Source organism: Belonocnema kinseyi, chromosome 9 (genome assembly GCF_010883055.1).
Source record: "Belonocnema kinseyi isolate 2016_QV_RU_SX_M_011 chromosome 9, B_treatae_v1, whole genome shotgun sequence".
NCBI classification, from domain to species: domain Eukaryota; kingdom Metazoa; phylum Arthropoda; class Insecta; order Hymenoptera; family Cynipidae; genus Belonocnema; species Belonocnema kinseyi.
Genome location: NC_046665.1, coordinates 103,065,869 through 103,078,487, shown reverse-complemented (window position 1 = coordinate 103,078,487; position 12,619 = coordinate 103,065,869).

Sequence of the window (12,619 nt, the reverse complement as noted above, 5' to 3'; positions counted from 1 at the left end):
TTTAAGCATTTCAGCGTTAATACCGTCTACCCCGGCAGCCTTACCGTTTTTCAAGTTCTTAATTATATCCCTAACCTCAGTGACACAGACTTTTTCAATTGACTTTTCCAATGCATCGTGTTCAACATCGCAGTTGTGGTGTCCTATAGATTCATCTCCGAATTGTCGCCTAAAATAGTCTCTGAAAGCCTCTAGTATTCCATCTGCATCATATACCATTTCCCCCCTACTATTTCTCATGTTGACAATTTCTGTACTTTTGTTTCCTTTCATTTTTTTATAAAGTAGTTTCCTGCTTCCTTCAAAGTCGTTTTGTATTTTTATCTCTTCTTCTGCTCTAATTGTATCTTTACTTTCTTTAACTAATCGTCTGAGTATCCTGTTTTCGCGTCTATAATCATTTCTACGTCTATTTATTTCGTCATTGCCCTATCTATGCTTTCGATTATCTTATTTTGGAAATCTATTCGCACATCCGGTTTCTGTAGGTTCTCAATTTAGATTCGCGTTTGTTTTGCTAATTGGCCAAATGTTTAACCACTTTTTTTTTAGAAATTTGCCTCCTTGGTTAAAGATTAAACTATTTTGTTGAAATTTGTTTCTTTATTGATTGATAATTATTTTTTACCAGAAAATACAAATATTCTATTTTTGGTTGAAAATTGATTCATTTTATATTAAAATTGAAAAATTCACCTTATTAGGGGAAAAATTCTTCTCTTCACATTCTTATTAGAGAAGGCATTAGATTTACGTGAAATTCGACTTCTCACATCCCATTCTTGTCAAACCTCTACGTTTTGAGTTCAGTTCGTTAGCCAGCTATTTTAAATCAAAATTACAAAAAATGAAGAATTTGTAACATTTTAGAGACCATTTTTTAAAATTTAAAAATTCTATGTAAGACTATTCGAAGTACTCAGAAAGTCGAACAATTGATCCTCGCGACTTTTTATGAAAGAAAATTATCAGAGTTATAGCATTTTCAAAATTTATAAAAAAAATAAAAATAAAATTTTAAGCCGATCAACTAACGTTATGTTATGCAAAAAATATTTACAAATTGGTCATAAATAAGTTTATCTTAGGAAGCGTCGTTTTTGCTCAATTCGTTGAAAAGCAATATTAAAAATAAAAAAATTAAATTTTTGGACAAACAGAACAAGCTACAAAAAATAAATAGACAGAAGCTGTTTACCCAAGAAAGATCTATAAATTCGTTACAAAGTTTTTTTCTAAAAATACATTCAAAATTTTTAAAATAAAAATTTGGAAATATGACATAAGCGACAATAGCATTTTATTTAATAAAAATTTTCGTCTCTAAATCTACAAATTTACATAGAACCACTTTGCGATAGCATGCATATTTTTGGTTTAAATCGTAAAAAATAACATGGAAAATTAACAAATTAAATGTGTGGAAAAACGACACAAGTTGCAATGAAATTGACAAGAACAAAAAATTTTCAAATTGAAAAATGGTAATTCAGGGTTGAAATTTTAACTATTTTATTGAAATTTCAGTTTTTTTTATTGAGATTTAATTTTTTTTTAATCCTCGTTGGTTTAACCCTTCAATGGCACACTTATCGACGTGTAACACAGCTGTACCTGGCTAAGGTGACAGGGCCGTTTAAGTACCAATTTTAAATAGATTTCTATGAATTTTCATGTCTGGAGTCTTTTTGACCCCAGCGTGCCATCCAAGGGTTAAAAATGCCTTTAGCTTTTTCGGAATTTCATCTTTTTTGGTTAAAAATGCAACTGTTTGCATAGGGTAAGCTGGCTCACCCACAATTTTATTTTTTATAATTAATTATCTTTCTTTTTTAATAAAAAATTTGAGGAACAGCGATTTATTTATTGATCATAAACGCTGAACTTTATTTTGAAACTTGTTTGTTGCAGTTCCTTTAGGTATAACGAATAGCAAGTATATTCGCATCAATTTTCAACTCTATGTGACGTTCCGTGTGATACTAAGTTGGGACATAAAAAAAGTGGTGTTAAGGTAGGAATCTGGTCACGTGACCCAATAATCACATGGCATTAAGGTAATGTTAGAGAATTCAAGCCGGAATTAGCTATTTCTCGAAATATACCGTTAGATCTTTTAGGAAATTCAGAAATTTATTAAATTTAATGGTATGTTAGAAAATTCTCGATAGAAGTAGATATTTTTCAACGCAGAGGGCTACCTTAGTTTTACGGTTTTAAAATATCTAATTTAGTGATTTCAAATCGTAGATTTCAATCATTCTTACGTTTCGTTAGACATGCGTACCTTTTTCAAAAGTTCTTAACCTGAGTTGATGATGGTTCAAAATAGTGAAACAGGTCACATTTCAGTCCAAAAAACATTTAAATCAATTTTTTAAATGAAAAAATTAAAATTTAGTCATTTAGAAGTCGCAAAAACATTAAAACTTTAATCAATTAGACTACATTAAAAAAAAATATGGTGACAGAAAACCAAATTAGCGTAGGTTAGGACGGACGAACAGACAATTTCTGTTCGACCGTCTCAGTATTTTTGAGACTTCTAAATAACTAAATTTAAATTTTTTTCTAAACAATTGATTTAAATGTTTTTTGGACTGAAATTTGATCTGTTTGACTATTTTGAACCATCATCAATTCAGGTTAAGAACCTTTGAAAAAGGTACGCATGTGTACCGAAACGTAAGGAGGATTAAAAGGAGTTTTTCTATTTTAAAAATATCTGAGTTTCGAAGAAAATGTTTTTTTAAATCATAATTTATTTTTGATTTACGATTAGTCCGTAAAACAGAAATAATTGAAATCTACGATTCGAAATCAATAAATATCAACGGTCGAAGATAGGATTCATTTGTTTCAGCTAATCACTTTACTATCTAATTTAGACGAGAAATCATTAACATAACCTAACATTGTTTAAACTATTATATTTCCAGAAAAGAGCTAACTGTTTCTGATGAAAAATTTCCCCCAGTTTCCAATTTTTAAGTTTTTTAAACGGCCTATCCGTTCTTTTTAAAAAATATCCAGTTCTGGCTAGAAGTCTTCGAATTTTCAAGTGTGATAAAAGACACAAGTGCCTTTGTAGTGAAATATCCATTTCTGACGAGAAATCATTAACATAACCTCAAACAGATAAAATTTTAAAGTTTTCGGAAAATCTTAACTGTTTCTGATAAAAATACCCAAGTTCGGGAAAAATTCCATAATATAACCTCAATTTTTTCTAATCGATTAATTTCCTAAAAGAATTCTTAAAAGAATTGTGTGCATTTGTAAGATTTCTGTAAGACCCCACTGCCAATGTTGCAAAATGTCCTATCTCGGCAAGTTTTCCCTGAAATAACCTGGACGTTCTTTGTCAATATCTATTAACAAAATATATTGCCCTCGAGAGAAAACAATACAGAAACTAAAACATTTAAAAATTTAAATTTTTATCATAATCTGAGTTTATTTAATTCCAGTAGCATATTTGCGGCGACATCTTTTGGATATTTATTTATTTAGTTTCCTCATCACCGAATTTCTTGACTTTGCACTATAAGGAATTCCAATTCACAAATTCGTACTTCTATGTTTGAATTTTTGGGGAAAATAAATTTTGGGAGAAATAAAATGTGGGTAAACTGAGAACTTACCGAAAATTCATTTATTACGTTAAAAAGTCTTGTTTTTGTTCGAAAATTGAACTACTTGGTTGAAATTTCATCCTCTGTGGTCAAAAATGCATCTGTTTGGCTCTGAATAAATCTTGTTTTGCTGACGATTTAACAGTTTGGAGTAGAAAATTAAAATATTGGTTAAAAAATGATTTTTTTTTTGAAAATTCATATTTCTGCTTTAAGTTTAACTGATTGATTGAAGATTAATTTCTTGTAGGAAAATTTAACTTTTTCGTATAAAATCATTTTTTGGTCTATAATGAAATTTTTGGATTGTGAATTCAACCGTGTTGTGGATAATTCGTTTTTTTAGTTTTAAAATTCAACAATAATAGTGAAAATTCATGATTTTTGGTAGAACCTTAATCTTTTTGTTGTCAAATTCATATTTTCAATTAAAAATCAAACTCTTCGATTAATAAGTGGTCCTTGTTAGTTGAAGATTTAATTACTTGTTTGAATGTCAAATCCGGACGTTCAAAATTTATATATTTTTTAAGTTTGACCTCTTTACAGAGTGGGAGGATTTGGGAACTGACAATTCATAATCCACAACCGCCTGCAACACAGAATAAAAAATAAAAATATTAGTTAACAGTCACCCTCATTAATAATCTTACAACAATCAAATTGTATTGTTGTTAGTTTAAAATTCAACTATTGATTCGAAAGTTTTTCTTTCATAGTTGAAAATACAGGTATTTTGATAAAAAAGCGTATTTTTCGGTAGAAAGTTAATAATCTTTTTGGAAAATTCTTCTTCTTACTTGAAAGTTTCTTATACTTGGTTTAAAATTCATCTATATCAGTTAAATGTTCATAGTTATAGTCAAAAATTCACTACTTCCATTTTTCGTGAACAATTGATTCTTTTAACTGAAAATTTTACTTTTTTTAATTTTAGTTTTTATTCTTGGTTGAATTTTAGCAGAGAATTTATGTATTCTATTAAAACATCACCTATTTGGTAAGAAATTATTCTGTTTGATTCAAAATTCAACTACCTGCTTCTATGATTTTAAGAATCCAAATATTGTAGCTCGTGTGATTTCAAACTAAAATATTATTTTTTATGAAAAGTATTGAAATTTAGAAAAAAACATTAATTTTTACCAAGTTATTGCAATTCAATTTTTTTAAACCGTTGTTTCTTAACAATTTTTGAAAAATGATTGCAAATGAATTAATATCTCCTTATTTTTCCGGGAAAACATTCCATACAACTATACTGTTTGCATTTTTGAAAGTAACTAAATAATCTTAGAATATAATTATTTGTTTCAAAAATGTTTTATTGAAAAAAATGGTTTTAACCATTTCTGCCATATAGACAGTCAGTTTCAAAATTGGAAATAGTAGAGTTTAAGAGAATGTTTTCTTGGAAAAAATAAGCCTTCATTTATTAAAATGTCATCATTTTTCGAACTTTGTTAAAAAACGACGGTCAGAAAAAATTTAATTTTAAACAACATGGTCTAAATTAATTTTTATTTTTGTGAATTTTAACACTTTTCATGGAAAATAATGTTTTTTATTTGAAATGACATCATCTACTATATGATATTTTATTTCTTGAAATTATAAAAAAACTATTTTTTTAGATATCGGACCTTTGGCACGACAGCTACCTTAAATATGACAAATTTTTGGCCTATCTATGGTTCAGAAAGAAAGTGCTTCGAAACCGTTTCGCTATTCATTAAAGCGATTGAAGCGATAAAAAACTAGAAAACCCATACTTGCAAAGATATTCGGTGTGTTCTAGCCAAAAACGAGCAGAGGGTCACTTTGTTAACTTCAACTTTTCGAAAGGTACTTTGAAGAGCTGCTGAAAAAATTTTGTTATTTGCGAACAATAAGCAAATTTGAGAAAAAATGCATGAAAACTCGTCTCGGGGAGGATATTTGGTATGTTCTAACCCAAAATGAAGAGGGATTGACTTTTTAAGCACCCCTATTCGAAAGGTACTTTCAAGAGGTGTTAAAAATGTGTTTTTCCCAATTTTGGCTATTGTCCGCAAATGCAAAATCTCAAAAAAAAATTTTTTTTTCAATACGGCTTGAAGGTACCTTTCTAATATAGGAGGGGGAGGTAAAAACATCACCCCCACTTTGTTTCGAGTTTAAACACACCATATATTCTCCCCAAGACGGGTTTTCTTGCAGTTTTTCTAAATTTTGACTATTGCCCGCAATTGGAAAAAGAAAATTTCATCACCTCTTCAAAGTACCTTTTGAATAGAGGGGGTTAAAAAAGCCACCAACTCATCGTTTTGGGGTAGCCTTCACTGTCTGTCCTTGTCCGGACGAATTTTCGTGCAGTTTTTCTCAATTTTGGGTACTATCGGCAAATGGAAAATTTTAAAACAAAATTTTTTTCAACACCTCTTCAACGTACCTTTTGAATATGGTTGGGGGGGGGGGGGGTTAAAAACGCACCCCCTCTTTATTTTGGCTTAGAACACACTGCATATATTTGCAAGTATGGGTTTTATGGTTTTTTATTGTTGCGATCGCTTTAATGAATAGAGAAACGGTTTCTGGGCATCTTTTTTTATTTCTTAGAACCATATACAAGCCGAAAATTAAAAAAAATGCTTTATATGACGTCAGAAACTTCAGTCCAATAATATATCACCCGCATTAATTTTACCTGAATATAAACTGAAATTTAGGGATGACATGACAAAATAAAAAGTTGCTTGAATAATTTTTGAAATTCATGAATTTTTGGAACAAATTCAGGAAATGAATGATGGGACCTCATCTGACGGTTCTATGTGTAATGAATCTTGCAGTCATGAAAAAGTGTACTATTTAAAATAAAAAAGCTTCGTCATTCCGCTTAGTATATAAGTGAGCAAATGCCAAAAATTTCACAGCTACCGTTCATTGTCAAGACTTTAAAAACTAATTTACAATTCTTCATCGCTGGGTATCTTATCGCTCATAAATGAAGATCAGCATCTTATTCCTCATCTGCATCGGTTTCATTGCTTTAACCAGTAAGTGGAATATAAGGCAGCTCTTATTATCTCCAAATATTCTGCATTAATATTATTCTTGATAATAACCTTAATTGTCTTTTTATTTTTCACTCTAAATAGGATGAAGTGTATTATTTTCCATCGATTTTTGTTTGCCGCAAATGATCTGAAAGCGAAAGCTTTCTAAAAAGTCACATATATCGGGTATGCTAATTTTCAATAAAATTATTTTAAAAACCTGACGCCGTAGAAGGATTTTTTTTCGAATCTTGATTTAGGAACAAAAAATCGATGAGAAATTATACGTTTCATGCTTGAAATTTCTTCATTTACTTATGTTGAACGCAATAGAAAATCTATAAAAGTGTTTACAAAAATATAAAAAACTTATAAAATCAGGAAAAACCCCAAAAAGTTTGTTGAGTGAAAATAGCTCGAAAAATATACGAATTATGTTGGGCTATATAAAAAATATTCCATTATTTTAGTTTGAAAAGTCTAATATTATATTTTGGGTAGAGAATTAATATATTTTGTTTAGTCCGAATTGAATTTCAATCAAAAGTTTGGTTTCAAATTTGACTATTGGGTTGAAAATTAAATTACTTTGATAAAAATGTTACAGTTTGAAAAAAATTATTTATTACATCGAAAATGAACTTTTTGTTAAAAATTTTAATGTTTAGTTAAAAAATGTAATTGTTTTGTATATAAGTCATCCTTTCTCTTCGATATTCAACAAATTTCTGGAAAGTTCATGTATTTTGTTGAAGAATTCGTAGTTTATTGTAGAATATTTATTTTCTTGGCGGAAAAATGAATCTCATTAGTTGAAAATGTAACTGTTGCATTACAAATTAATCTTTTTTATGTATAAAATTCAACTCCTTTGTTGAAATATTTTTTTGGCTCACCTCTTTGTTTAAAAATGTTAATTTTGTGATTAAAAATTCTTTTTTTAAATTAATTTTTTTGTCTGAATAATAAACTATTCTATTTTTGGTTAAAAACTTCTTTTTTATAACTTGAAAATTCAACCATTTTGTAGAAAATTCGTGTATGAATCAAACTAGGTGAAAATGTAATTTTATTTGTTTGGTTTCGACGTAAAACAATTTACGAGTGTTAAAAATTCATTTTGTTCAAATTTATCTTTTGGGATTGAAAATTCAACTTTTCGGGTTGAAAATAACGTTTTTTTCTAAAAATGTATATTATTGGTTAAATATTTAACTATATGGGTAAGAGTTCAATTATTTTATAAAAATTTTACGATTTTTATGCAAATTAAACTATTTTATGAAATGCAACTATTTGGTAGAAGATTTAATTATTTGACGGAAAGTTAACTTTTTTTTTGATAAATTACATTACATTTTCAGATTAAAAAAAATAATTTTCAACCCGAAAGAAGAACAACAAATTCTTAAGAATATAGTTGAAGTTTCAAGGGAAATGTTTATATTTTCAGTGAAAAAACTTATCAACGAAAGAATAAACGAATTTTTAACAAAATAGCTCACTTCTTAACCAAAGAAATGAATTTTTTATTTAAATTATGAATATTCAACAACAACAGAAAACTATTTTTTTATCGAAGGAGTTTTAACTTTAATCAGGTATTTGAATTTTTATTGAAAAAAAAATATAAATTCTGGATGAAAGATGTAGCAGTTTATATTTCAGCTGAAAAAGATTAAAATTTTTAAGGAAAAAAGAAGAGTGCAACAAAAAAAAAGACTTTTTTACAAAATAATTAAATACAGTAACATGATGCTACTGTTACAAATGAGGAGTCATGGTTATTTTATTTCATATTTCCATTTTTTTTAACCAGAAAGCTCTCGATAAAAATTAATAAGTGAAAATACATGGATTATTTCGGGGTATGTATGTTATATGTAAATTAAAATAATAGGTCAGAAATGCGACGAGTATTTCAAAAATTATATTTCTGGGTTGAGAATTCAGACGTTTTCTAGATTTAACATGTTTACTGAAAAATCCTTTTTTTTTGTTTAAAATTCATTTTTTTTCTAATCTGAAAATTACATTTTTCCACGTTTGTTCAGAAACGCATATTTTGTAAGTTAAAAATTCAAGTATTTGGTAGGAAGTTCATGTATTTTATTAAAAATTCGTCTTTTTGGATAGAAATTTAATCTCCTTTGTTAAATAATAGACGTAATATAACATTCGCACATCGTCTTTTCACTTGGAACTTTTTGTATTAATATTATTGTTATTAATACTATTTATTGTCTTGTTATTTTGCACTTTAAATAGAATCATACATAAAAAGTGTTTAAATAAAAAAAAATAGTCTGAGAAAAGGTTATGCCAAAATGGAAAGACTCTAATTATATACAACATTTTGTTTCATCATACCTTACTTTCTTATAAATAAACGCGATTTTTCTTGTTAAGATTTTGACTTTTTTTGTTGTTGTATAAACAGAACTTTTTTGGTAGAAAATTAACTAAAAAATCTGCACGCTTCTCAGGTACATTCTTATCGCGCACCACACGCGCGGCTCGCTTCGCGCGCATGTTTGAGCGCACCCAGGGCGCGCGTCTGTTGAATCTCGCGCTTCGGATTCGATCGTAAATTATAATTCTAAATCTTTTTTGGAAATTAATTTATTTTGTTAAAAATTTGTTCTTTTCAGGTAAAAAATTAATGTTATTAATTAAAAATGCATGTTTCTGCCTAAAAATTCTTCCATTTTTTTCAATGTTTTATTTGTAAAAAAGAACATTAAAAATAAAAATAAATTTTTGAAAAAACGATGCAATTACGAAAAAGATATAAACGGAAAAAAGAAATTTTTTGTGTGAAAATTATACTATTTGGCAGAAAATTAATTTTTACAGTTGAAAATTCACATTTCTGGGTGAAATTTCAACTATTTGGTTCAACATTCTTTTTTCTTAAGATTTATTATTCCACTTGAACAAACATTTTTTTTTAGATAAAATTAAACTATTCTGTTGAAATTTTTTTATTCTTCAATTGGAAATTAATTTTGTTAGCCGAAAATTTAACTATTTCATTTTTTATCAAAGTTATACTTTTTTTGGTGAAATATTAATTATTTCAATTAAAAATATAACTATTCGAATTTTTATGGAAATTTATGGTTTTTTTTGCGTGCAGAAGATTAGCTCTTTCAATTGAAAATGTAATCATTACATTCGCGTTGGACAAGTAAATATTTTTGGTTAAAAATTTATAATTTGGTCAAAAATTTAATTTTCGAACTGAATAATTGACTTCCATTTGTTTAAACTCTACTTTCTTGTCTGAAAGGTCTACTATATATTTTCAGTTGAGAGTGCATCTTTTCTGGTTCAAAATTTTATGATTTGGTTGTTAAAACTTAATAAATATTACTAAAAAAAATTTTTTGCCAAAAGACTACTAGTTCTTTTGGTTAAAAATGCAAGTGTCTTGTAAAAACTTCTTTTCTTCATTAAAGATTCAAAATTTAAGTTGAGAATTCATTTGTAACTGAAAAAATAGCTAATTCGTTTTGGGTTAAAAATGTATCCAAATTTAAATAATAAGAAAATAATTTTTAAACTATTATTATTTATCACGAATACAGTAATTAAATATTTTGATTACAGACCAGTTTTTAATTTAAAAGATATTTTTATAACTCAAGTTTCAAATTTAAAGTAACAAAAATTTTTTTCAACTTCTCAATTCAACTTTTTTTTTAATTTGCATATTGATTTTTTCTTTAAATTCTTATATTGGTTTTTTAAAATAAATTATTTGTCTTGTGATAATAATCTTGTTTTTGCATTGTTCATCTTCATTTAGGAATATTATTTAAATTGTTTTTATTACCAATTTATACAACAATTTTTAAAAACACTTTCAAAGTTCTAGAATTTTCATTGCGACAAAAAAATTCATTTGTATCAAATAATTTGATTTGATGAAAATTTTTCGGATTTTAAATGTACATTTTAAAGTACTACACTCATATCTGACCTGATAAGAATGTGTATTTTGTGCTTCAAGGTTTTTGCCTGTCACCAGTTATAAATAGTTTTAGTTCCTTCATACTTTTTTGTTTTTTTCTGAACCAGATCATATTTTCAAACAATTCTTTGTTTAATGGAATTCCAAACTTATTTATCAATAAACAAGTTATGCTTACTACGGAAAAAATGATTTTTTTAGTCTTTAATTGATATTGTTTATTAATTCAAAGCAGCGTGACTATATGAAAATAGGCCACATAGCTTTCAAAATCATGACGTATTTACAAAACCTAGCAAGTTTCTAGATGGAGAAATAAGAATTATTTTAAAACTTAATTCCTGTACCCATCTTGCCATAAGAAAGTTAAAACTGGAAAATAATATTCTCAAAATATGTCATTTTTCCAGGTTATGATTCATGCAAAAATATAATGTCAGCATCAAATTTCGAAAATCATTTTCAGACGGTTGATTTCATTAAATGTTGTTGAGTTTAGAAAAAATCTAATTTAGTTTAGAACTTGTAGTTGTTTAATCTGTCTTCGATTATTGTTAAAATTGTCTTAAAATCTTCCCGATTCATTTTTGGCATTCTTTTCAAATTTTTAGTGTTTTTGTAACTTTCTGCAAAAGTTCTAAAATTTTTTTAAAACACTTCGAATTCTTTGTAAAATTGAACAAATCTTTAAAGCAGAAAAATATTAGCTCGCATATTTTTTAAAGAATTGATATCATGTTTTTAAAATTAATTTAAAAAAAATCGTTTTATATTTTTCTAAGAATAAAAAAGAATCAATTATGTAGAATCGCTTCAAAATTCTTTAAATGCTTCTGCATTTTTTTGTTGAAAATTTTTTGAAATCTTTTGTAACCTTAAATTATTTCAAAATTTTATCAAAACTTCAATACAGAATTTTTCATTGATCAAATTTTTTTTGTATTCTTCCACAAGTAAAATTACCAAGAATTCCCAGAAATTCTACATTGATCAGAAATTTCAAATAATACTAAAAATTTCCAAAAATTAAAAAAGTTTGTGAAATCAGAGTTCAGCTTTGTTATGAAAAATATCGTATTTAGAAAGATAAAGGAATTAGGTTTCGCACGAAATTTTATAATTAAATAATTTTCCTAGGTTTGCAATTTTGTTTCCCGAATTTTCTTATGTAGGGAATTTTAAATTCAGCAATATTATAAATTTTGGGGAACATCAGTAAATTATTAAATATAAGGTAATTTAAAACATAATTTAAAATTTAGTGATATTTTTCTAGAGATAAATGGTAGATAAGAATTATGAAAATCAGAATCTAACCAATTAAAAAATGGTTAAATAATAAAACACCAAATAATTTTCTTTTTTTTAATTAGTTCTATTTCTTCAATAATTTTAATGATACATAATATATGTTATTTATATGTTGATATAATAATACTACATATTCAAATTATTTAAATTATTTTAAACTTGGATAAATGGGTCTTAATGCAGAGAGAATTTTATTCATTTTTATGAAAAATAGTAATTTGCATTTTCCTATAAAATTGTAACAAGATAAAAATAAAGTCAAACGAGCAAAATTTTTCCTCTTAAAAATCTAAACATAAAGTTCTCATCGCTTTTTTAAAACCTGTATTTCCTGTCAAATTTAAAAAAACATATTACTTTATTAAAAAAAACTATAGAGAATAGAGTTTAACCAGGTCGTTGAACTTCTAACAAAAAACATGAGTTTCGTTGACAAAATGAAATTTAGAACAAAAATAAAATTCTCAAGCCAAGAAATGAGTTTTCTATATTATGAGTTTCCAATCAAATTGTCATACTTTTATCATATTATTTGAATTTTTAGCAAGAAAAATAAATTTTAAAATAAGAAATAAGGCATTTTCTATAAATAAGTTAATGAATCATTATCGAACAAAAAATGTCAAATTTTCAACAAAAGACAATTGATTTTCGAAGGA